Raw genomic sequence first — 24,676 nt, forward strand, 5'->3', positions numbered from 1 at the left:
GTTCAGGTCTTGCTTGGTTATTTTGTGCTTGGCAAATCCTTTACCTGAGTTTTTGCCTTAAAGGTAGAAGATGGACTACAATTAATCCTATCCAACTCACTTGAAGATGTAATAAGACAGATGAAAGAGTGTTTTTATGATATGTTGCAGTGAGGGATTATTCATTTAGATATGAATAGGATAGAAACACAAGGAAAGGAAGTCACAGGTTTGGAGTGCTTTCCAGGAAATAACCCCTGGATACAGTAAATGGTAGTTCTCACCTTTGCTCACATTTTCAAACGTCAGAGAAAAAAAAAAATCCGACTTGAACCTTCCAAGAACAGGCTTGTCTTTATTCAAACCAGTCCACCCAGTTCGCATACTTCCCCCCCCCCCCCAAGCTGTGAGTACAGAGCAAGCTGTAGTTGTTTAACTCCTGGGGTTCACTTCTTTCAACACAGTACAGGGGAAGTTACCCTGAAGCAACTGATTGTCTCTGTTCCTCAGGGCTCACTGTCAACCAGAACCTTCCCAGAACTAGTTCTGGAAGTGAAATATAAAGTCAATTCACTGGGTGGTCCTCCTGCCTAGTCTGATATCTAACCTGGTTCACAGCTCAGGGGTTAGGAGGCAGTCAGGACCCTGCCTGCGGGCTGGAATCAATCCTGAGGGGAGGCAGGGACTCAGGTCCGCTCCTAGATCTGTTGAGCGTAGGCTCTGTGCAAATCATTTATTTTCTGCAAGTTTCAGCATTCTCACGGGTGAAGTGAATGGGTTGAAAGTTTGTCTCTGCCAGTTTGAACATCCTGTAAGTTTTGAGTCTTGCTGGGAATCCGGGGTGGGGCTCAGGAGGAGGTCTGTCGAAGGGAATACTTTAGCTCAGGCTCAGTCCCCTAATTTGGCACCGTCATAGGAGACTCAAGTTGCCCCACTTCTCTAGCAGCCCCTCAACTCGGCCGCTTCCTCCTACCTCTTCCTCCAGTGGAGGCAAGCCTCCACACCTCCTTCTTTCCCTTCCTCCTTTGCAAGTTCCCTACATTCCCACGTCTCCTCCTCTTCCTCCCAGGAAATGCAATGCCCTCTGTGCGCCCACCTTTTGGCAAAGTCACTGCCCACTGCGTGCGCCCCCTCCCCCGCCGGGCGAGCGCTGCGCTGCGGCCCGCGGGCACACGCCTTCCCATACCTTACATGGACAAATGCGTGCAGGCAAAGTCAGGAATTCAGGCCCCTGACGTCAGCCTCCAGCGCTCAGGGCACCGCACGGGAGACCGAGGGGAGGGGGTGGGGACGGTGGGGAGGAAGGAGGGGGAAAGGCACCAACCAGCAGCCGCTCCAGCCCTGCCGAAGTTTCACTTTTTGTCTGTGGGTTCGTTCCCGGGCCCCGCGCGAGCTTTCCCGGGATAAGTAGCTTAGCGATCGGGGAGAGCCGAGCGCTGCAAGGTAAGGGCTGGCTGCACGGCCCGGGACGCGGGGCGCTGGGAGCGGGCGGCGTGCTCGCCCGGACCGGTGCGGGGCGTGGGGCCGGGCCTGTCCCGGGCTGGGGACAATGGGAGGGGGAGTGCCCGGGCACCTCCTCCTCCGCCTCTGCCTCCGCCTCCAGCCGCCGCTGCTGCCGCTGCCCCGTCTGCCTCCTCCCTGAGGTATTGTTGCAAATCCTCCTTCCTTCCCCCTCACCCTCCGCCCGCGGGCGCTTCAGGAACCCCCAGCCCGCCCCGGGCGAGAGCGCCTCTGGGGTGGCAGGAGCGCGGGGTGCAGAGTGCCCTTCCCCGGCCGCCAGGCCCGCGGTGCGGAAGTGCCGACCGCGGCCCAATCACCGGGTGCACACCGTGGGGGAGGGGGACCCAGAGTTTTGGGGGAAGCCTCGATCGGGGGTTGGGCGGGGTTGGAGTCTTTGCGCGCCCCCTGCCCGGGCTTTCTGGGCGCCCAGGGGGCGGGGCCACGCCTAGCCGCTTAGAGCTTTCGCGGAATCTCAGTTGTCACAGTGGAAAGGGCCTAGAGACCCAGTCATTCAAGTCCTCCCATTTCAGAGTTAGAGCAACCGAGGCCAAGACTGGAGGGTCTTTCCCGAAGTCGTTCTTTAGAGATGGAGTCATAAATAAAGTAGGTGGCTCAGGACTCCTACTTCCGGTTCTGTAAGCATTTCTAGAGTCCCCACTGTGTGTCAGGCACTTTGCTGGTGTGTTGGGCCCAGATCTTACCCTCAGGGAGCACTCAACTGAGTGGAGAAGCCAAACCTGACCCAATAGGAAATGTTAAGTGCTGAGGGGAAATATAAGGATAAGAGTTTTAAGGAAATAGCCTTTGGAGGGGGCTGTGCTTGATTGTTGCTTTTGAAGGATGGGGAATTTTCTGAAGTCAACCAGCCATGGAGGAAGGGCGTTTCAGCGAGGCAAGTGCAGATCAGAGAAGACTGAATAAAGGGTGGGAAATAAAGATGAACTGTAAATGGGGGCATGAAGCTTGGAATAGGGACGGGTATGACCTGAGATGAACTTCTCCGTGGAATGGTACCTGGATTCTTGGGCAGAGTAGAGTCTTTGGGATTCAGGGTCCCAAGAAAACTCTACTTTCCTTTCCTTAGGAGGATTCCTCCACTTTCCCTCCAACACGAAAGGATTAGCAAGAACTCAGGGTTATCTCTGAGCTACTTTCCTCAGTCAAACTCACTTAACATTGTTTCAATCACCTTATTCTTTTGATCCCCCATCCCCTTTTCTGGATATCTTGCCTCTCCAATAAAATGAATTGTCACAAATGTGTTAGTGACTTACTGCTTTTCCTCTTTCTGCACGTGTGCATTTTAAGAAAATCTCTAGAGGAAGGAAGGGAAGTGGATGGGGGTGTCTTTAGAAAGAGCTAACCCTCTCTCCCATTCTCACTTTGCCTCACTCTTATCGGTGGTAGGGAAACATGTAGAGTTGAGTGTCAGCCCTAGAGCTGAGTAAAGGTGGACCGCCATGGGGGTACAGAATACTCAGTAGAGTTCTCTCTATTCCGTCAAAATCCTCCTCCTTGCAGAACTTCTGCCAGCACCAGGACCAGTTAAAGAAGAGATTATGTATCTCGCATCTGATGCTTGCAAGGCAGCCCTTAACCCCAGTGCTCAAGCCTTCCTAGTTTAGAATGTAGAGTCTGTAGACGGGAGTAGCTATTTGAATGGTAGAGGTACATATTTGGGGCCTCTGGGTCAGACAGTCCCTCGGGGTCAGGCACCCTGTAAATAGCATAGGCTTAGCCTTGGCCTTGGTGGTAGGGAGAGGAAGGAGAAGCTAAGCCTCTGAGCTGATTGTTATGATGGGAATGAGTGGGATCCCTCTTGGAGTCACATTCTAGTGGAGAGGTGATGCCTTCAAGAGAGGAGACAATTCCAGGAAATGATGGGTGGGAGAGGAGACTTGATTATGAAGGACTTTAAAAATGCCAAGCTGTTGAGTTTGGATATGACTCGAAGCCGTCATTTGAGGGTTTCCAGCAGGCTGGAACATGAATGAGAGGGGATTTCTCACATTGGGAAGCCTCCTGCTGCCCAGTTTCAGTGAGAGGTGATAATTTGGTTAAGAATATTATCATTGGGTGTTTGTTCATTTAATTGACATGTTACTGAGTACCTATTATGTGCTACTGACAAATATGAAACATTTATAGCAGAATCCTGTTTTTATTAAGATAAATTGTATTAAATTAATTCTAAGACACACTTTTCCACATTTTAATACTAAATCTTGTTGTCTTATAATCACGGATGTGAAATAGTTCAACAGTTTTTTTTTTTTTCATTCTAGGTTGATAATGACACATCTTACAGTCAATGATTGAAATCTGATAAAATTTGTTAATCATGTCCTTTATGATGTATAGTACTTTGCACTTTAGAAAACACTTTAACATCATCTATTCCATTTGAATCTCCAAGATTCTCTGAGAATTAAGCCTGGTGACATAGCCACTTCCATTTTAACTCTTCTCCAAGGTTATCTAGCCAATTAGGAATGTGCTCAAAATTTCGATCTCAAACTTGTGATTCTTGGTGGTAATATGTGGCTTCATTCTGCTGCGCAATTAACATGGGTTAATTGGGAATGGGGAAAGAATGTGATTAGGTTTGATTTCAGAATGAAGGCTCAAGGTGCTGGAATGTTGAGGGGGTTTTGGCCAAGGACAATGTATAGCTTATAAGGGTTGGGAAGCCCTCTTCACCCAGAGATCTGCTGTATTAAATAGAACAAGGACAGTGAAATGGAAACTGGTAGGTAACATGGTAAGAACGAAGGCTGGAGATGTACAGATTTTACCTAGAAAGAGCAGTGTACAGAGCACACACTTCCTGACTTTGCTTACTGTGTACCAGAACTGGGTAGGCCCTGGGTATAGAGATGAGGAGGGCATGGTCCTTGACCTTGAGGAGCATAGGGGAGGGCGTATGTGGTGGAGTGGGGGATCTCAGTGTATCAGGTGCTGTCAGTATGTTTTGGCTGCTCTGCACCAAACTCAGGGAAGCCTTCATAGAGGGAGAACTGTCTGAACCAAATCTCTAGGACTCAGTGGGAACTGTCAAAGTAGAAGAATGGCAGGTGAGATTCCTACGAGGCAAAGGTAGCATGGTTGATTTTTCTAGGCTGTGTTTTAATGACCAGCATGAAGAGCGGTGGGAAATGGAGAAATGGGAGGACTCTTAATTTTTGCTAAAAGAAATGTTTACATTTATCTCATAGGTTATAGGAGCCATTAGCTGATTCTCTAAAGGCTTGGGATTCACAGAATAAGGCTAGACAGGAGCTCTGGAACTATCGATGTGGGATTAAGTATTTGATGGTAATGTAGGAGGCATAGTAACACTTGCTGGATCCAGTAATATAGCTGGATGAATGAACTTGAGACTTTGACCCAGGGTAGTAATTAGGCCCTCATTCAGGTATGTGCATTGGTGGGTGGGGACTTTTCCTGGAATATAGTTTTGGAATGCTACGCTTTGGTGGAAGAAACTTGCTGGAAGAAACTTGCTAGAGGTGAGGAAGCAGGAGGTAAAATGGTGCAGTAAGCTAGGATCTGGGTAGAAACCCATTGACGTGAAGGTGCTTATGAGGCAGAGAATGTGAGGGCATGGGAGGGTAGAGGAATGGAAGTGTGTAGTGGGAATTGCCCTGCCTGCCCGGCGGCCCAGAGGACATGACTGGTGCATTACTAATTCAGGTCACTGAGATGAGATTGGAGGGTGGACGGGTGGCTGGGGCATTAATGTGTTGAAGCAGGTAAACTGTAAAATTGAAGTTGGAAAATGTTTATCTTCTTATCATGTTTAATGATAGTATATACTTTTAGACATTTTGAGTGCTTGCTGTGTGATTATTAGTTACCATATTAATTCATTGAGGTAGGTTTTATGAGTGTTATGCTTTGGATGTGGTTTGTCCCCCAAGAGTTCATGTGATGGAGGTGGGAGGTCCTCAGGTCATTAAAGGTTTACCTTGGGAGAGATTAAGGTGGTCCTTTGGAATCCTGTTAGTTTTCCTAAGAATGTGTGAAAGAGCCAGCCTGATTTGAATCACTCTTTGGTTTCCTGTTTGCTGATGTCATCTCTGTCCCCCCATATGTTCTCACTATTTCGGTATCATTTTCCATGAGACCTTTACCAGAGCTGAGCTGATGCTGGCACTATGCCCTTGAGTCTCCAGAACTGTGAGCTAGGTAAACCTGTTTTCTTTATCAACTATACCAGCTTCAGGTATTAAGTTATAGTAACAAAAAATGGACTTCTATGATGATTATCAATCTCATTTTGCTGGTGAGAAAATGAATTTGGTAAGATAAGGTTGCACAACTAAGTAACACTGCCAAGTTTCCAACTCGTGCTTGGTCGCTAGCCTCTTCACCACTCCTTTCTGTGCCCATAGCAGGAAAAGTTCAAATTGATACCGTTTTTCAGTGTTCTCCAGGACTTAATTCAGCACACACTCCTTGGGGCTTGGTGGGATCACAATTGAGGATTTCTCTGGATGAGTGGCTTCTCTTTCTCATCTCCTTCTCTCTTAAGCTGCCACCATGCCTTCTATCTTTGGGTCTTGTCTCTCTTCAAACCTAATTGGGAGGACTGAGCCTCTGCAGCAAATCATCTGCTTCTCTCAAAAGTGCCTACTTTCCCACCCAGTCCAATGCAGGGATAAGGATTTGATGTATCCAATAGAGAGACAGTTGGGGCTATAAAAAAAAGTGGTGGGGGGTCTCAATCTGTGTCATTACCCTTGGTTTATGGCTCCTGCAACAACTCTGGAGTTGAACCAAATCCCTCCTTTTGGATCCCTTCCTCCAAGAAGCTTTCTGGCTCTGGACTCAAGGGATCAGCTCTAGTCCTTCTTTTTACCTACCTGCCTCAGGTGGGTCATTTGCATTTTGGTGACTCATTGATAAATGGATGAGTGAGTTGCTTATTCTTTGGGGGAGAGGAGGTAGACTCTAGGAATGGCACCTGGTGATATAAATAATACTTTGTCTTTATCTTTGACTCCTTCTCATCTCTGATGCCTTGTAGATGTTTAGTAGCTATTCATTAATGAACAATGTCTGTTGATATTATATAAACATGAATCACCACTTCACCTTAAATGTTTGCTTTCCTATCTCCCCTCTACTTTTAGATAAGTTTCTTGAGGATTGCAAAGATGTCTGCTTTATTACTGGTGATATCCCAGTGCCCAGAAGAGTGCCTGGCATGTGATAAGTGCTCTGGAAGTATTTGCTATGGGAAGAGAGGGAGTGGCCTAATGGTTCACTGCCACCACAGGATAGCAATCATGGCAAAGGGGACCATGATTTTACTGCCTAGAACCTTGAGCCTACAGAGATCCAGGACTGGATGGAGAATCACCGGTGCTGTAGCTGCCACAGGTGGCATTGGGCAGTGCTACCAGTGGGATGAAGACTGGGGGACTGGGAGTGTGGTATTGAGGGTGTGAGATCAGCTATGTTAAGAAAAACTGAATGTGCAACTGGCCTTTTGCTTTTCCTTCCTTCAGCCAGGCAGTCTTATTATTCTGTTCTCATAATCCAGGTCTTTGCTTGTGCTGTTCTCCCTTCCTGGATCTTCAGCCTGTTGTAAACCTATGATCCTTTGATATCAAGATCAAAATCCTCTCTGTGCCATGAAGCGATTTCCAGAGTCCTTCTTCTTTTACTCCACCTATGAGTGTGATCACACACAGCTCCATCTCTTGTATGAAATTCATTACATGTGTACTGAGTGACTACCGTATGTCAGGCAGAAGTGCTGGATCCTGGCTTATAAGGAAAACAAAGACAGGCTTTGTCTTCAAGGATCTTTATTCTAACATAGGAGAGAGACTGAAATAGACTGTGCTAAGGCCTTAGTAATGAGCAAAGGGCTAATGGGCACATTAGAAAGGAGTGACTGACCATCTGGAAGATTTGGTGAATACTTATGGAAAAGAGGACATTTGGGTTGGATTTTGAGGAGTAGGTATGGGTTCTCATGATAGATAGGGTTGGAAGAGCTTTCCAGGCAGGAGAAAGCTTGATATATATGCATAGGCTTGAGGACTAGAATTTTTTAGGGAATAAAAAACTGTTTGGAGATCATGTGAAGGGTGTGGCTGGCTAGGGAGGGTTAGATGGTCAAGGGCTTATAGGCTGAAGTAAAGATCATGACAAGAGGTGGGGAGGGGAAGAGATTTTATTACTTTTTGAGCAAAGGAAGACTTTGTTGGATCTGTGTTTCAGAGAGCTCTGGGAACAGAATGATAGCAGGTCAAGGCCAGAGGCAGTTTAGAGATTGCTGAAATCTCCAGGACAGGGAGATAGTCCTGTACCACATCAGCAGAGTAGAGAGAAGGAAAAACAGATTCCAGAAACTGTTATTATAATAATATGAACTAGCTTAGTTCTACTATTATCTTTTTTTTTTTTCTCCAGTTTATCAGACCTGGCTACAAAAAAACTATTTTATGGACATCAAAGCTTGTAGTCAGTAGGAGGAACCCCAAATAGGTAACCAGTTCCTGCTTTACAAGTATGGCCTGGTTCCTTGGTGGTTACAATGACCCAATCCCTTATTATACAGAGAAGGAAACTGAGACCTAAAGAAAGGAACAGATTTAGTTAGTCACATTTGATCCTCATTCCCAGACCAGCCCTGTTTCCAAGGTGCTTTTCATTCTCAGTTTCTTGTGTACTTGACATATCCCCTACCTTCCAAGGGCTTTGCTTTGGAGGATTCCGGGAGGGGATATAACTGGGAGATCATTGTGTCTCAGGCTTGGGCCTTTCACTTCACACTTTGAAAACAATGTGATTAAGATGGTTCTGGCTATTTGTGTTATTGCCTGGTTATTATCTGTGTTATCTGGTTATTGTGTCATTGACATTGATGCCTGCCTCTTGCTTACAGGAACCAAGCTACTGGATCTGTGCTAGCTCCATGGTTTCTTATAGGTGATGCTCCCTGCCCACTTCCCACCATTCTCCCTTTATTTTTGCTGGCCTGAAAATTTTCAGGATGACAGTCTTAGATGCATTACAGGCAGAGCCTCCTATCTTTTCCTTCCCTCTTAAACCTGCTCATCACAACCCATCTTGCAGAGCCCATTAGTATTTCATAGCCTTCATAGCACTTTTTATGTGGCAAATGCATTTTACGATCATTTTTATTACTTAATTCCCAATTGCAACTCATTGTGTTGGCAAGATCAGTCTTGCTTCACAGAGAGTGGGCAAGTGTTCAGGGGTGAAGAAACCTTCCCACGAGGCCTTCAGTGGCAGAATGAGACTCGGACTCCTGTCTCTAAAACTCCTCTCCTGCTTCTTAACTTCTGCAAATGAGCAAGAAATTATTGATATGCACATCTTCAGTAAGCCCTATGCAGAGGTGTGAGAATTTTTTTTTTTTTTTTTTTTAGTACTGGGGATTGAACCCAGGTATTCTTTACCACTGAACTACATCCCCAGCCCTTTTTAGTTTTTATTTTGAGGCAGGGTCTCTCTAAGTTTCTGAGACTGGCTTTGAATTTGTGATTCTCCTGCCTCAGCCTCCTAAGTGGTGAGACCACAGGTGTATGCCACCACACCCTGCAAGAAAGAGTTATTATTTCATTAACACTAATTAGTAGAACTAGTAGCTGCCTGTGACCAAGGCTTTTGAAAGTGTTTTAGTCAGCTTTTTGTTGTTGTTGTTGTTGTTGCTGTGAATAAAATATCTGACCAGAACAATTGTAGAGGAGGAGAAGTTTATTTTGGGGCTCACAGTTTCAGAGGTCTCAATCCATAGAAGGCCGGCTCCATTCCTTGTGGCTCAAGGTGAGGTAGAACATCATGGTGGAAGAGTGTGGTGGAGGGAAGCTGTTCATATGATCAGAAAGCAAAGAGAGGGGCTCCACTTGCCAGATACAAAATACATACCCTAAGGCATACCCACAAAGACCCACTTCCTCTAGCCACACCCACCACGTCCAGCCGCCACCCAGTTAATCCCATCAGAGGATTAATCCACTGGTTGGGTTAAGGCTCTCATAACCCAATCATTTGTCCGCTAAATCTTTTTGCATAGTCTCACACATGCGCTTTTGGGGGACACCCTAATATCTAAAACATAACAGAAGGCAAAACTGAGAACCAGGTGTGTGACACAGAGTCTGAAGGTGTGGGTTTCACCTATCATTTTTGCAGTACCAGATAGTTTTTGGTCTATGGAAAACCAAGTCCTGTGTTTGAGTCACTCATGAGCTCTGTGATCTTAAGTTCTGGAACATCCCTAAGCCTTAGTTGCCTTCAAAGAGAGATCATAACACACTGTGAAAACCAGAGAAATTCCCCTTGATGGAGCTTTATAAATGGTCGTGTAGTGTGTACTTGTGGCCCCTCCTGAGTGTTCAGTATGACATCTGGCACACAACAATGACTCCTTTTTCTACTGAAGGAGGTCATGGGATTTAGATCCAGACAACTCCAGGTTCAAATCTTAGCTGTGCCATGTAGCAGAGGGGTCACTATTTGGTTTTCTGGTTTACTCCTTTTAATGCCTTATTAAGGAGGGCACCATAGTTGAAACTAGTTTGTTCCAAAACGGGGGATGAGAGCCACAGACATTCACAGGCATTTCCAGGCTGTGCAAGAGTTTGTCACCAGTGAATAGCTGTGCAGTGTCCCTCTTTCCACCATGACCATCCCATTCTCTCTTAGGTTTATTTGTGTTGTATTTGCATTTTTTGGTCCTATGGGATTTCCTTCTACTCTCCTCTGCTGCAGGAGTTGCTTGTGCAGTAGACTCACATCATGGCAGTAAAACCCCCAGTAGCTCAAATGGAAAGCTAGTGCTGAGGGATGAGCCAGGTCTTCCATAGATATGTGTGTGGGAACTTTTCATGGGGCAGGTAAGCAAGGGGATTGGGACAGGCCAGGGTCCCTGACCTCATAGAAGTGTGCTTTGGACTCTACTACTCTTGCTGTGGACTCTTGCTATAGCTATTGTCAGTGCTGCTGGAGATTGAACCCAGGGACACTCTATCCCTGAAGTACATCCCCAGCCCCTTTTATTTTTTTATGTTGAGACAGGGTGTTGCTAAGATGCTGAAGCTGGCTTTGAACTTGTGATCCTCCTACCTCAGTCTCTGGAGTTGGGATTACAGGCCAGCACCAGTATACATGCCATTCATTGGCATTTTTAAGAGAACATTTAGTATGTTAGAGGATTTTTATCCTCAATTTCCTTACATATAAAAATGTCTGAAGCAACAGTACATGCTTCATGGCTAGAGTGGCCTTACTTTCTGGTTGACCCAGTGAAACCTCTGTTTATGTCTGTATTCTAGCTTATTTAACTAGCATCCATACTTTCCCCTTCCTTTTTCAGAGGTGTTTTGGTTTGGAGGATAAACTGTGTGGCCACCCTATTCATTTGTGAATATTGAGTGAGACATTTTAAGTGAACCCAAGGCTAGGCCTAAATTAAGGACTTCAAAAATGACCTCAAGAAATGTCTATTGAATGAACTACATTTATAAAAGTAAAAGTTCTAGGATGTTTGAAGGTAGTGCCACGATTGTAGACATTTACTAGGGCAGGTAAAACATGTTAATATGTATGCAGAATGTAAATAAATACCATGGGTGAGGTGCACATGAAGCCCTGGTGGCCTGTGTGTACCTGCCAGATCATGTGCAGAAGAAGCTCATTGGAAGTGCTTAGTCTCAGCTGAGACCTCAAAGGATGGGAGGCTTAGACCAAGGAGCCATAGGGCATCCCTGTCTAATAATAGATAAGAAATGAGATTGATTCTCTGTCCTTGTGTGTATTGTAGCTGTGTTTCTGAATCTATAATTTTCCATACAGTGGTCCATCTTGATAACAACTTCTTAACGATAACTGTGGAAGTCCAGTGCTATTCTGTATTCAGTGCCAGCATGTCCCCGGAGTCACCTACACTTATTCTTTCTAATGAATTTCCACTGAAGACAGGTTTTGTTTAGTTCCCAGGAAAAACAACTCAGTTGCCGTTTAGAGCTTCTGTTTTGTTTGGTATGAAAACTAATCATTTTCAGGAACTATGGTAAGGAGTTGGCACCCAGAGGGTGGGTATTCTGTCACTCATGGGAAAGGTAAACTTTGCAGTGACCAGGTAGGTTAAGTGGCACCTTTTCATAGACTAAGGTGAAAGGTAGGTCAGCGTTCCGATAGCTGCTCATTTCCACCCTAGACATCTTTCTCCTTGGTCATAGCTTAGCAGCCTCACTTGGAGAATTATTAGTATTGACAGTTGGACAGAACCCTAAGGATACATTTGTCCATCACTGTGACACACTTTTATATTCATTCGTTGGATAGCATATCTCAGGTGCACCTGTGAATGAATGAGTGCAGGCTCCAGCGCGAGTCTTGGGGATGGAAACTTGAATGCAGTATGGTTCCTGATTCTGGGAGGTCAGATAAGTAATGTGACCAGTATGTAGAAGTATGTGCAAAAATGTCTGATGGCTCTGAATGGATGGTGACTAACTCAGGGACCTGGAGAAACTGCAGAGATAAAGCGATTGTTATTTGATTGGGCCTTGAAGGATGAGTGGGCATTTGGTGGGCTAGAGGAGGAGAGGATATTTATGTTGGGGAAATGACTTGATCAGAGACATGGAAGTAAGAAGTGCCTGGTGCCTTGGAAAATTGAAATTTTGGGGAATGCATTGCAGAGCAGAGAGGCTCTGGAGATGGGTGGACAAAGGCCTTGATTGAGGCTTCTCACTGAAAGTAGCATCCACTAGGGCACTGAGAGGACTGAACCTGTGTTTCAGGAGAACATCTGATTGTGGTGTGCTGGGTGGATTGAACCCACCAATATAGTATGGCACTTTTTTCCCAGTCCCCACTTTTTTTTGAGGGACTGTAATAAACCTAGGCCAAAGATAAAGCAAAGCTGAATTAGGGCTGAGGCAATGGATCTGAGAGATAATTCATAGATAGAATAGAAGTCACTCAATATTCTCATTTTACATAAGAGGAAACTCAGGCCTCTAGAAGGTGACACATGCAGAGTCCGCAGCCTGGTCCTGGCATAACCCTGAGGTGATCCCATTCTCTGCTCAGAGTTTTAGAGGGGTGACAGAAGGCATGGCTTTTGAGAGAACTCAACACACTTTTGATCTTACATAGATTTCACGAAACCTCTAATTCTGCATGGGATGGGCTCTTATTGGAGATATGGAACCTCTGATCACTAGGGATAGTCAAGCAGTGACTGATTGGAATGTTACAGTGAAAATTCAGGCTTTTGTTGAAGACTGATCTAGAAGGTCTTTGAGGCCTATTAACCCTGACCTTTTATTTCAAATTTATTTTTAATTCCTGTGAAAATATATTTATAGCAGTCTTATCTGGGGCCACCTGTTCTTTTGGCTTATCAAGGTTATTTGAGCCCATTGGACTAGAGGCAAAGTGGATGACTGGGTTCTGGGAATGGTGGGTTGTGTCATGCAGTAGTGTGAGGGAACAACTGTTTGGTGACAGGTAGATCTCACCAGGGAGATCTCTGACCTAGAATAGCTTCCATGATCCTGATCAAAATGGAACCTACCATTATAGTATGGCCCTTTCTTCCAGTTACCATTTTTTATAGTTAACCTTGTGTTTTCCCCACATTGGTCCTGTGAGGTATATTTTGTTATCTAAGTCCGACTTGTCCGGACCTTGAGGCTGAGAGATGGTAAAAGCCTTGCCCAGGACCCAAGGTAGACACTGAGCCAGGACTTAAGTTTTCTGTTGGTGCAATGCCAGATTCTTCCTGTTCCTGGCCTGTGCAGGTCTCCAAGTCACTCTAGCTTTTTGTTCATATTCATATCTTCAGCCTCTATTGCAGTTCCTGACATGTGGTAAGAATTTAATTAGTGTTTATTGAGTGGACATGTGAATGAATGAATAATAAAAATGTAAAAATGACAACTTGGGTTTGAAGAACATATTTAGTAATAAAAAGATCGAACACTTCCAAACATTAATTAGACTGTTACCAAAAGACAATGCAAAAGAATTAATTTAGAATACATTTATTCAACTTCATTAAAAAGAAAAATCAAAACCCTTTTACCCAAATACCTCTTCTGATATTTTATATGGCCATGACTCTAGTCTTTTTTCCACATTTTGTATTGGTGCATTATTATTGTACATAATGGTGGGATTTGTTATATATTCTTACCTGCACATAGTATAACAATAGAATTTGGCAATTATCATTGCCCAGTATTTCCCCGATCCATCCCCTCCTCTCTTCCCCTCCTTCTCCTGGTCTATTTAATCTCCCTTCAATTTTCATGAAATCCCCACACATTTCTTTTCCTTTTTCCTCTCTAGCTTCCACATATGAGAGAAAGCCCGTGACCCTTGACCTTCTGAGTTTGGCTTATTTTTGCTTAATATAGTGTTCTCAAGTTCCATCTATTTTCCTACCAATGACATAATTTTATTTTTTAAATGACTGGATAAACCTATTGTGCACATATACCACATTTTCTTCATTTCTTTGTCCCTTGATGAACACTTAAGGCATCACTCTGATCTTAACTCCCTAAAAATGTATGTCCAGTTTTTTGACATGTGAATTTTTGTGTATATTTAATGTTATTAAAAAATTCTTCCCTGTTTTTGTCTTATGTTTTTATTTTATGTGACTAAAGATTTGTTAAAATCAATAGCCCTAGTGTAGGCATTATCCTTATAGGCACTAGGATAGTTTCACTTTTAAAAAGATCAAATGCAATTCAATATGTTTAAAAATGCAGTAACAAACATCCATGGGCCATAACTTTTATTCCCTTCTAAATTATTTCCTACAGGCAGTTACTTCTTTGGCACTTCACTTTCCCCCAACCATTTTGTCTCATGTATTATGTGTTTATCTCCCAGGAATGTAGTAGAACTGCACGGATGCTTTGGGAGTAAGGTTTAGGTTCAAACCATAGCTTTTCCACACATCACCTCTATAACCTTGTACCGGTGATTAACCCTTGTGAACTTCTGGTTCCTCATCTGTAAAAGGGGAGAAGTGTGCCTTTCATGTGACATGACCATGGGAGGAATTCTGCGGTCAGTGTAGTAAAGCACCAGAGCCTGCCATGTGGGGCCACCGAAATATGTTATTCCTGTTCTCTTGGATGGGTTCTCTGTCTCAACCACCATTTAGTCAGATGCCTGAGCTCTTTTAACTTTCATTTCTCTATTGACTGTGATCCATAGTAGACCTTAAATAAGTGCTGATAGACTGGTTATGTTTTCAGATTTTTTTTTTTTTTTAAGAGGAGAATTTCAGGCACAGAAGTCCCACATTTCTGTTGCTTTTCATGTCAGTTGCCATTCAGCCTCCAGAAACTAGACTACTAATTTGCAGAGTCATTTGCAGTGTATGAATCAACTTGTTTCTCTGTATCTTCACCACGATTTAATTTTATAACTTGCATTTGTCTTAGCAATTAAATTAATATGTAAGAAGTGATATTTCATTATTGTTTTAATCTTCATTTCTTTAGAAAATGAAAAAAAGATCCCAAGTAGTGGCTTAGGGCTTGTATTTCTTCTTGTGTCATTTGTTAAAAGACAATATTTAGAAATGTTCTAGGCTGGAGAAGCTTGGTAAGAAAGGTCTAAAAATGGTGAGTGTTTTGAGTTGCCTGCATGTTATTCATAGCATTCATCAGTTCACTCAGTGGTTATTGAGCACCTACTGTATGCAGGCAGTACTCTAGTGGCTGTACATATGATGAAGAACAATATAAATGAATGGAGTCAGGATCTCTAATCCAATCTCATTTTACACCTGAGGCCTAGAAAAGTCAGGTTAATTACCTGGGGTCATACAGCTTGTTCAGCAGCCGAGCTGTTTATTCCAACAGTAATGATTTCACGGAGATAACCTGGAAGTTTCAGTTTTGTGATGTTAAACAAATCCTCAAACTGCGTCCACGCTGAGTTCTGATTTTTGGTTTAGAAAATATGGTCATGGGTCTTCTGAAGTATATCCCTTCCTAGGTCTCTCTGGTGCTTTAATGTACATTCATTCTTAAATAAACAAAGAATACTAAAACAGGACCAGAAAACAAAAGAACCCCAATCCAAGTAGCTTGGACCAGTTGTGAACTTTTTTGAATATGTTTTGGTAGATGGGGGACAGATGACATACTTCCCTACAACATAAAATAGTCAATTTAGATTTAATAAGGCAGTTATCTTCAGGTAATAAAAATTCAACTAACTTGCCATAACTATCTTGTTTAAAGTCAATTAAGAGCCTCATATTCCTCACTTGCTGGGTAAAATTTAATAGAACTTCAGTTAAGCATTTATTGCTTATTTAATTCAAAATTAAGTTAATCACCACAGTTAGTAACAACCACTGAGTATTTAATTAACATTCAGCAAACTATCTTATTAAGTCTAAATTAGATACAGACAGGTCTTGTTTATCCCCATTCGTTTGTGCACACACTTCCCCCATCTTACCCCAAAGGGCCTTTGGTTTTCCCATGACTTTCCTTTTCTGACTTGTTTCATTTTCTTCTTGTTGACATCCAACTTGGATGAAGGAAGAGGAGAAGAGGCAGGAGTTGTCATGCTATGGGAACTTTAGGCTTGAGGTAGAGCTGAGAAACTTCTGTTTCTGTTCCATTCCATTCCATTCTATTTTTCAAGATAAATGAGCACTTTCTCTGTGTGAGGCATTGTTTTAAGCACTGGGGAAGAAGTACAGGTCATCTTGACATGTTTGGTTTCATTGTCTTGTCTAAATGAGATGACTGGTTTTATTTTCTTCATACAACACCTATGGCCCACGGTGTGCAGGGCCCTTGGCTGGATGTGGTGGATGCCAGTGATTTTGACAAGGTCTATGCTCTTAAGTAAACTCAGGGTCTCCCATGGGAGGGCTGTCTGGAAGCATGATGTTCCATGAGACAGTGTTTCCCAGAGTTTAAGGCTTTCCTTTAGTGATCAGACATGCTTTGGGAAAAGTCACTGTGGCCCATGGATTCTGCGTATCAGCCTCTCACAGCTGAGGAGGGGTGTGTGGACATTAACCCTTGTAACAGTGACACAGAGTCAGAAGTTCTTTTTTGCTTGAAAGGCAGGCAAAGTGGGAGATTTGAGATACAAGGACACATGGCTGGTGCAGCTAGGAAGTCTGGGCAGGCCTTCCTCCTGGAGAAGAGGTGACCTTGTGTAACAGAGCAGCATGGAGGGTGGCCTCAGAATCACCGGGAGTGAACAACAGTAAAATTCTGACAAGGCTGATTGGGTGGACACACCCTGACACATTGCTGTAACTTAAACCTGTTTTGTTACAGCCTGAATCTGAAGAGGTGGGAGGCAGATGACTTTTTGTTGTGGAACTCTAGGTTTTAGGTTTTGTTCCACCTGAGTGACTGCCCATCTATAGAAGCTATCATTGATATTCTTCCAGAGGGCCTTCTGATTCCTCTGCTTTTGAACCACAAAATCTTTTAGGAGTCTTGGCTCCTTCCTGGACAGCTTCTTCTTTGTACCCTGCCATTCACCATGTACTCTGCCTTTTCTTCCACCCTAGCTTCCCATACTGTCTTAAATCCCTCTGTGTCTTTATTTTTTATTCTTATCCAACTGTATCATCATTTTCACCCAAGCCAGGCTACTCTTTTATATTTTTCATTTTTATGCTTCATTTAAAATAATGTGGCTGGTATTCTCTCCAGTTGCAAAAAGATGGGATGTGTTAGACAAGACAGAGGATAATGTATAAATTTGGCCCACCATACCCTGGGGACTGGGCATCAAGCTGTGTTCTTTCAGAGTCTCAGCCGTACGTGCCTGTTTCCTGTGTCTGAAAAGGGGCACAGGCAAAGAAGTAAAGAGACCTGGTTTTATTTCTGATTCCATTTTGGATATGAGTTTTCCCGTCTGAGTAGCAGTTTATCCATCAAAATGTTAGTATTAGACTGGGTGTACTCTCAGGGCCTTTCAACTAGAAATTGTTGAGTTTAAATATTTACTAAGTCAACAGACGCTGAAGAGAGCCTGGCTTGTTGAACAGACGTACATTTTAGTACCTAACAACATGAGGAAACTCATACAGTGAGCTTAGCTCCATGCCCACACGAGGTAGGCAGGCATTCCATGAATGCTGGTTCTCCGACAATATGACTCCTTTTGGGTTCATGTTCTTCACATTGCCTCTTGCTTTGTAGTCACATCTTCTCTTCGGCCACCCAAGCTTACCTCTCTTTTATCTCTACTGTTACTGCTGTGAGTTTTCCTGTCCCATTTCCCAGCTGGATAGCTCATTATTCCTTATCTCATGTTCCTTTCTGGCCCTGCCCATGGATGGTGTCCACTTGGGCACCTTCTCAAAACAAACGGCTCTAATGGTGGGCAGGTGGTGGGGGTTGTTGATCTGTCCAGCAGCAGATCTTTCCAAGGGACCATCTGTACTTCAGAACACTTTTTTTTATTGAATAAATATTCAAAAAAATATTATTCACTGGGTGAGACCAAATCTTGCCCTCAGTGTGCCCCATGGTGGAGGCAAAAAGCTTACTGAAATGCTTTCTTTTTGACACTTGATGAAACCATAGTTCATGAGGTACTTTATAGTTCAGAGAGGAACATTTCTTTATCCCCCCAAATAAGACAAGACACTGTTGGGTTGTTGGTATGGATGCTTGAGTGTCTGGCACAACTGGTCCAGTGCAAAGCATAAGCTTATTTCACAGGCCTTGAAAAAAATCAGCCTCCATGTTTAATTTCACCATCCACCTGAACTGATGCTTTAGGGATGAAGAGCTGTCGCTGGACAATTGTCAAAGGGCAGACCGGGCCATGAGGTAGGCTAGTAGTGCAAGTCTGGAGGATTGATGTGCTGGAGACATGCGGAGGACAAGTCCAGCGTTGTGTTCAGATTCTGATGGGCTATTGGCAATGGCAGTGAGGTTTGGTTTTGCAGTAGAGATTTTCAGAATTTAGGCATTTGCCTTAGAATCCTTTTGCTTCCTCTTTGTATTAAAGATAATATTTGTCTTTCAGTCTTTCTGGTTAACTTTTAAGGTGTCTCCATAGACAGCCTGCTTAGAAATTTCCAGAAACATTTTGAAAGCTTTGGTCTGAATATGCAGTGCTTAAGGGCATGGATTCTGGTGTTACAGTGCCTGGATTTGTACCTTAATTCTGCATTAATATTTAATGCAGGGCTGGAGCGGGGGCTCAGTGGAAGAGTACTTGCCTAGCATGTGTGAGGCACTGGGTTCGATTCTCAGCACCACATACAAATAAATAAAATAAAGGTCAATGACAACTAAAAAAACATTTAATGCAGATATTACTTGCACTTGTTACTAAGTCTCTTTAAGCCTCTGTTACCTCATCCACAAAATGGGGATAAGAAAATTATGTATCTCATCGTGAGGAATAAGTGAATTCATACATACAAAGCCTCACACATGATATGTGTTCATAAAGTGTGTTATCCTCATTGAGTCATAAAGTGGTAGGTTTTTGGTTATTTTTGTCTTTTCTAATAAATTTTTATTTTTGGAATAATTTTAGGTGCACAGAAAATTTGTAAAGATTACCCAGAGAACTTCCATAAACCCCTCGCCCAGTGTCCTTCATTTTGAATGTCTTATGTCACCATGGCACATTTATCAAAACTAAGAAACTAACATTGGAACATTCCTGTGAATTCCCTCCAGTGTCTGTTTAGATGCCACCAGTTTTTCCATCAACTTCCTCTTTCTGTTCCAGGATCCAGTACAGGGTACCACATTGCATTTAGTCCTCATAGCTCCCTGCTGAAGAGTGGTTCTAGTACTTTCATTTTCCTTACTGTTCAGAGAAGGATTCTTTGTAGGAAAGTCTGTTACCACCTGTAATGCAGAATGATTAAAAGAGAGACTGCAATGTGGAGTGGAATGAATGGGACCCATTTTTCTTTCTGTCCTTGTTTTTCTTCCCCAAAGGATCTTTTGCAAAGCAGGACTTAAAAACTGCTACAGTCCAGCCTCCTTGTTTTCAAGGGAGGAAACTGACTGTCTCCCCTGCCCCTTGCAAAGTGTAATGACAATGCTCGAGAAGGCCAGCAACAGATCTTGGAGATCCTTGATAGTTCTCTGTTGAATGAGCAAGTAATAGTCAAGAACTTTCAGAAATCGGGGTTTGGATCCAAGGTCTTCCACAATTTCCCTCAGTTTTCGTTATCTATAAAGTGGGTTCATTGATCAGCAATACCTTAGAGGATTAACCCTCAATATAGTGCACAGTTTTACCTCCTGAACTTTAAGTGAGCTGAAATGTTTATGTTTAACACAGTCAGGAACATAGTAGGTTCTCAATAAATGTTTAAAAGAGAAGCCTTGAAAGTTAGGAAAATTTCCTTAGGACTTACTTTAGGAAGTCTGGGACATGTCAATGCAAAACTAAAATGAGACATTGATGAGAAAATGTGTGATCTTTACAAGGGGAACCAGTATCTGAGTTTCTGATAAGCAGGATATATACTGTTTATATTCTTGGATGCTTTTATCATACAATACAACATTATGTTGTATTTTGACTTTCACACAAATTGGATCCTGAAACTTCTTACAGGAATTAAAAATACAAACTCGTGGGCAGCATGTGTTTTATAAATTACAGAAAACAGAAGTGTAAAGACATGGCACAGCAAGTACAATGAAGCCTGAGACAGGCACTGGTACCCAGTGGGATGTGTGGATGAAGGAGCCAGGATGGCACAGGAGCCAGGAGCCGGATGAGCCACAGGTGCCCATCTCCATTCTGAGTATGTGGAGGGAGCAAGACAGATGGGATGTCCCCAGCAGGGAACCTGCCTCAAGGAGCTGAGGGCCAGGCAGAGGCTGAAAGTCCTGTGCATGGCTGGCTTTCTTTCTTTCTTTCTTTCTTTCTTTCTTTCTTTCTTTCTTTCTTTCTTTCTTTCTTTCTTTCTTTCTTTTTTAAAGTTTATTTAATTTTTATCATAATTTGTTATATATGACAGCAAAATACATTACAATACATAGTACACATGTAGAGCACAATTTTTCACTTCTCTGGTTGTGTATGAAGTAGAGTCACATCACTCTTGTTCATACATGTGCTTAGGGTAATGATGTTCATCTCATTCCACCATCTTTTTTACTCCCTTGTCCCCTCCCTTCCGCTCCCTCCCTTTTGCCCTATCTAGAGTTCATCTATTCCTCCCATGCTTCCCCTTCCAACCCCGCTATGAATCAGCCTCCTTAAATCAGAGAAAACATTGGCATTTGGCTTTTTGGGATTGGCTAACTTCACTTAGCATTATCTTCTCCAGCTCTATCCATGTACCTGCTGTGCATGGCTTTCTTATCCTGCACTTCTGGTCCTGTCCAGCAGGGCCAGCTGACTTTTGGAAGCTCATCTCCATCACTTTTCTTCACTCTCACCATTTTCCCAGCATTTCCTCCATTTGGATTCCTCATCACCTGTTTGAATCCAAGCCGACCTTCAAGGTACAGCGTTATAATACATCTCCTCCATGAAGCAAGCTTGGCTTTCTGTCCACCCACGTTAAGCAGGGAGCCATGGCTTCCTCTTTAAGGGCCTCCCTGTCCTTTATCTGTACTGCACGCTTGACCCTGAGTGCTGTACTTCTTCTTTTGTAGTTACCAATTTGCCTGTCTTAGTTTTGGCTTTTGATTTTTATAGAACATTCATTCCTGCCTGGAATTTGGCAGACATGTAGTGTACAGTGGTTGACTGGATGGATGGACAGGTTGGACGTGCCTCTCTTCAACCTTCATTCTTTTAGAGTAGGAGTTTAACTTGTTCAGCTCTGCATCTCCCAGCCCCAACCCTGCGTGCACTCATTCATCCATTCATTCCACAGTGAAGGTTCAGACTCCATGTCAGAGTTGCAGCAGTGAACACAAAGAAAATAGTACCTTTGGGATGTGTTTTTATACTTATTAGGTTTGACTTTTTTCTTTTTTTTTTTTTAAACAGATGAGGACCAAGCAAGGAATGTCTGTTTTGTTTATAAGTTTCTCACCTGGCATACAAACAAATGTTCTCTTATTCACTCAGATGGGTTTGTACTATAAAGAGATCACCGGGCTTAGAAAGACCCAGTTCTCAGACGTATGGGCAGTTCCTCACTGACTTCCCTCAGTGATAAACCACCTTTCCAACTTTTAAAAAAATAGTGCTAGAATGTTTAACAACTATCTTCTCTGGTACCAGGAACTCCATAGTCCCTCATATCTGGTTTAGAACAGAATATGTGTTTTCTATCTAGAAAGTAAGAAAGTCTAATGAAAAGGTAGTTAATGTTTAGTTGAGATTTATAAAACAACATCTAATAAAATTAATTTGTTTTTAAAAAAGGTAGCGCCAGGATGCCAACGTGTTTATGTTTGATTGTCCTTGCTAATGTTTTAACTTTTTTTTTTTTTTAATACAGTGACAAAATGTGTACTGCAGAGATGGTAGATGGAGAAAAGAAGTGCAGGGCCGGAAATTGCCTATGTCTAGGGCCCCCTGTATTAGTCACAGGAGGAAGCGTCAGACATGACCACATGAGCTGGCCAGCTGACTTAGGTTCATGCCAGATACAAGTCAGAGTGCCAAGATAGGGAGGGGTTCCCGGATGCTGAATTACAGAAGCTTAAGGTGCTTAGAGTGGTAGAGCCAGAAAGATCATAGAAGTGGTCCAGCTGAGTGGTTCTCAAACTTGAAGGAGCATCAGGCTCATTCTGGCGGGGTTGCTGGGCTCTGTCCTGAAGGCTCTGGTACAGTAGATCAGGTGGGGACCATGGATTTGCATTTCTAACCATCTCACGGGCACTGCCATTGCTGAGATCCACTGAAAATGTCTAGCTGTTTCCCCCTACCCCCTCTCTTTTCCCTTTTTAAAAAGCAAGAAATGGGAAGATGAGATGCAGCAGATTGGTGGAGAGGACTTGCCTGGAGTCACACAGCCTGTCAGATTAGCCAGAGTCCAAAGTTCTGACTTGCAGACTGCAAGTGAATTGCCACCATTCAGAACAGTACTTTTAGTTCTACTTGAGAGTGTAACTAGGTGGTACCAGCTTGGCCTGATCTGGTTGAAGTCTTATTTTTCAGGGTCAATTATATTGTTTTGCCCAACTAACCCACACTTATTGACCAGTGCTTTGCACTCAGGTCTTGTTTGGACCAGAGGTGGCCTTCTGTTGTAGTGGTCTCAGAAAATGGGCTTCAACTGGTCAGATTGCCAGTCATTATTTTTTTAGTTTCTCATCTGGCAGCAAAGACAGTCTTACCTCCAGGGCTACAGGTAAAAGGCTGGGAAGGCACCTGCCCTCAGTGTGCATTCTGTGAGAGGGGCTCTGCTCACAATCACTATAAAAGAAGTGGTTCCACCCTCTTATGCATGAGCAGCTTCCAGGGTGATAGAACAGAAGGAGAAGGCTAGAGTTTATTGGAACAAATACAAGGCTTGGGAAATTTGTGTGGAAAACAAACAAACAAACAAACAAAAAAGAACTTGGACTAGAAGGGCACTGGATATGATTGCTCTGTTTTCCATGATGGTCTTAGGAGCTGGAGAAGGCCTGGCTAGAAGTTGGAGGCTCTGTGGAAAATAAACATGAGATCTTGCTTGAGCCTGTGCTTCTTCATCTATAAAATGGGGTGATGATGTATGATTAAATGATGTTATCTCCTCTCTCTGGATTGAGGATTAAAGAACTTGGCTGTGGGAAGGTACTTCATGGCATAAAGTACTAGACAAGTTCACAGTGTTCATACGACAGGAATGCACTGAAGAACTGGAGAGGAATGAGGGATGGAGAGATGGAGCTGTCCAGAGAACTGTGGAAGGCCTTCCTTGGGGAGGACTTTGATGGCTGCTGCCACGGTTAGGACAGGGACACTGGTAGTATGTGACTGCCAGTGTGTGGTGTGCTTTCCCAAGGTCTTGGAATCCTCCTTTCTTCAGATCACACCTCAAGAAAATACCATTTCATTCCCCCAGTATCTGTCTTCTGACCACGGTATCCAATCCTTCTTCCTCAGTTGGAATTAAACCTCTAACAATCATTTTCCTCTGGTTCCCTTAACCTTGGGTCACGTTGTTGGTTAGTCAGAGTGAGATTCTAAGAGATGTTCTGCTTTTTACAAAAGCAGACCCACAGCCACCTTGTGGAGCAGTAGAGGGTACCTGTGACTCCATACTTGTTCTCTGCCATTCCAGAGAATGGAGACAAACGAAGAAAGCATTGTTTGGGCTGTCTAGGAGGTTGTGGTCAGCACCAGAAACTGACAGGCAAACCAAATGAGGCAGGATGGTATCTGTGGATAACGTGGGGAGAAGTGTCCCGTAGCAGAGAAGTTTAGAGAGCCCATCAACATTGCAGATTGGTGGTGCTGTGGACATGCAGGCATGTTTGAGAGAGAGGGGGCAGGGGTGGGAGAGGAGGAGGAGAATGGAGGGGGAGAGAGAGAAGAGAGAGAGAGAGAGAGAGAGAGAGAGAGAGAGATTGATTTTGAAAGCATAGAGGTAGCATCAATATAGCCACCATCGTCCGCATTCTCTATTAGTCATAGAAGCATGCCACCCCAAGGGGTTTTGAATTTGCCACCCCTGAAAACCAAGCACTGAATCTTGCCTGATGGTCTCTTTTTGTGTTGAATCCTGTCTTTTTGATGGAGCATCTCTGCCTGCCTCATGTGCACACCTCTGGGGCAGACTCCCTCATAGCTCTGTGGCCTCCTCCCAGTCCCCTGCGCTCAGCTGTGCAGTTCATTTCCTGCCTTGGACCCACCCAGGGGACTTGGGAGTCTGGCCAGACCTTCTCTCCCTTGGTTTCCTGTGATTCTGGAGCCCCTCCCCTTCAGGGTGTCTGAAAAAAGTGGGACACACTTTTTTTGGCCAGTACATTTTCTGCACTTAGAGTTTCTTCTCTTGCTCTCATATTTCCATTTAAAGCCCTCTTGAGAGATCTGTGTGTCTCCTGCCAACAGCATTCCTTATAGTTTACTGGAACCCCTTTTCTTGTCCTGCTAGGAATCCAGCCACGAGTGGACTTTAGTACAGTCTCTCTGTTGCCTCTTGTCTCCTCCAAGATTGTGACCGCTGGCTGTGAGAAGTGACAGCGTGGCCCCTTCTTAACTCATAGCTAGTGAGACCACACTAGTTTTCAGCATCTTGCTTCTGCTCCCTTGGGTGACA

General features: G+C 43.7%; 1 protein-coding gene across 3 annotated transcripts in view; it reads left to right on the forward strand.

The window, feature by feature from the left end:
- Positions 1–1,315: 1,315 nt before the first annotated feature.
- Lpp (LIM domain containing preferred translocation partner in lipoma) overlaps positions 1,316–24,676 on the forward strand; it is a 650,099-nt gene continuing 626,738 nt past the window's right edge. For 2 of the 3 annotated variants that reach the window (XM_076868851.2, XM_076868854.2), the window contains exon 1: positions 1,316–1,422. The gene's annotated coding sequence lies outside the window, so the exon portion shown is untranslated. Of the gene's footprint in view, positions 1,423–1,552; positions 1,623–24,676 lie in introns of those variants that run through there. The other variant, XM_076868852.2, reaches the window with a different exon arrangement.

This window comes from Callospermophilus lateralis, chromosome 10 (genome assembly GCF_048772815.1).
Source record: "Callospermophilus lateralis isolate mCalLat2 chromosome 10, mCalLat2.hap1, whole genome shotgun sequence".
In the NCBI taxonomy this organism is placed as follows: Eukaryota; Metazoa; Chordata; class Mammalia; order Rodentia; family Sciuridae; genus Callospermophilus; species Callospermophilus lateralis.